At 44.0% G+C, this 2,184-nt stretch overlaps 1 protein-coding gene across 6 annotated transcripts in view; it reads left to right on the forward strand.

Moving 5' to 3' along the window:
• Ogdh (oxoglutarate dehydrogenase) overlaps positions 1–2,184 on the forward strand; it is a 64,795-nt gene that overhangs the window by 40,405 nt on the left and 22,206 nt on the right. The window lies entirely within an intron of this gene.

Raw genomic sequence — 2,184 nt, forward strand, 5'->3', positions numbered from 1 at the left:
GAGCTGCAGAGTGCACTCACGGTGGTGGCTGCTCCTCTTCTACACCCACCCAACCCCATTTCTCCCATTTTACTTTTTCTTTCTTTCTGTACTTTATTGATATTCAAGGGACTCTTTTTTTGTATACTACAAATATCAGCTGAGAGCCTGGCTCTGACATCAGGCTGCCCGTGTGTTTCCATCTCTCTTGGGCAAGTCATTGCCTCTGTTCTGTATGTAAGGGTACCTGTGCCAGAACAGAGTGGATTTGCTGAGAGGTGCTCATCCAGTATTAGCTGTTGCTTTTACATAGTGCTATCCATGGTATTCAGGACTAACAGGTTCTGAACCCATCGGCAGCATCAGATAATTCTTCATAAACCCAGACTGAAGCATAGTCACAATCAGGGATACCTGGCCGAGGAGAGATCCTGCTGTGGTCACCTAAGTCAGAACTTCCCCTCCCTACACACACACACACACACACACACACACACACACACACACACACACACATCACCCCTGGTGATTAGTGTTTCTTCCAGTGAGCTCATCTTTTGCACGTTCCAGGTCCATACTTAGCACATGAGTGATAGAAAATACTTTAATGTTACCTGGGATACTTCCTGTGTTTATTGTAAGCATCTCAGCTAGGAGCTGCCTAACTTTCTAATGGGCCCCTGGGAAAGCAAGGAGTGGAAACTGTTTACGTCTTTACTGGAAGGAATGGTCATCTTACGGAAATGCTCAGGATTAGTCCAATGTGATTGTTAACTTTGAGTCCCACCTGTGCATCATTGTCGCAAACTGATACTGATTGTTGTCTGATCCTGCCCATTTCAGCGTGGGAGCCACCTGTCAACTATTGAGCACTTGAAGCCAGGCGATGGTGGCACACGCCTTTAATCCCAGAACCCAGGAGGCAGAGGCAGACGGATCTCTGAGAGTTGAGGCCAGCCTGGTCTGTAGAACTATTGAACACTTGAAATGGGCAAAACACCTGGATAACTTTAACCATTGAAATGATATGTTTGATATATTGGGTCAAATAAGATAGGAAAATTCATATCATCTATTTCTTCTAGAAAAATTTAACTTACTAAAGTTTTCTAAACATATGCTCTGTGTAATTACATCACAGCATAACACATACACACATCACATGTAGGTGTATGGTAGTGAGGGGTTTATGTGCATACCTATATTCCAAGTTGGGATTGCTCTGAGGACAACAGTTATGGCTCATGTCTTTCTATGTTCTTTGGGTCTAAATTATGCAGAAGCATGCCTTGTCCTGCTGGTCACCAGATTCCTTGCAGATCTGCAAAAATGAGACATGACAGTGAACTGGTGAAAACTATGAAGTTATGAATAACTTAGTCTAATTTAGAAGTTCTGCAAGTTACCATCTTAGATGATAAATCCCTGCATGCAGGAAGCAAAGGCAGGAGAACCTCAGAGTCTGAGGCTAGCCTGGTCGACATAGCAAGTACCAAAACTACATAGTGAGACCCTGTGTCAATAAAAAAGAAAAGAGGGCTGGAGAGATAGCTCAGAGGTTAAGACCACTGGCTGCTTTTTCAGAGGTCCCGAGTTCAATTCCCAGCAACCTCATGGTGCCTCCAAGGTATAATGAGATCTGGTGCCCTCTTATGGCATACAGGCATAAATGCAGGCAAAACGCTGTATACATAATAAATAAATCTTTAAAAAAAGAAAAGCCATGATATGAATTAATTATAACACCTTCAATTTCAGAGGTCTTCCAGGCTATATGATTTTTCTTTTGGCTAGAAAGGCTGTAGTATATGTTGGACAGCCATACTTTTGTAAGCTCAGCCAAAGCCTTCTTTGACCCCGCTGTACAACAGGCACCTGACCACAAGTCCAGCAAGCCTGTAACTGCCAGTGCCAGCTGGAATCGCTGTCTAAAGCAAATGGAGGCACAGAAAGGAGTCACTGGGATCATATTCAGGCCTCTGGCTAAAGACAACTGGGTTTGTGGGTCTGTAAAGTTGGCAATGTCAGACACCCTGTTGGCTTTGCTATCCCATTGCTGCTCCCTGGCTTACTTTCACACTTGCATTCTGGGTCTCCAGGACAGGGTAAAGGCTCAGTGAGAACCATGATTCTGTGTAAGACTGGGGTTGGGCATCCATGAGGTGGGTTTGCAAGAGCCCCTCCAGATTTTATATATATATATAT

Source organism: Microtus ochrogaster, unplaced genomic scaffold (genome assembly GCF_000317375.1).
Source record: "Microtus ochrogaster isolate Prairie Vole_2 unplaced genomic scaffold, MicOch1.0 UNK6, whole genome shotgun sequence".
Classification (NCBI taxonomy): Eukaryota; Metazoa; Chordata; class Mammalia; order Rodentia; family Cricetidae; genus Microtus; species Microtus ochrogaster.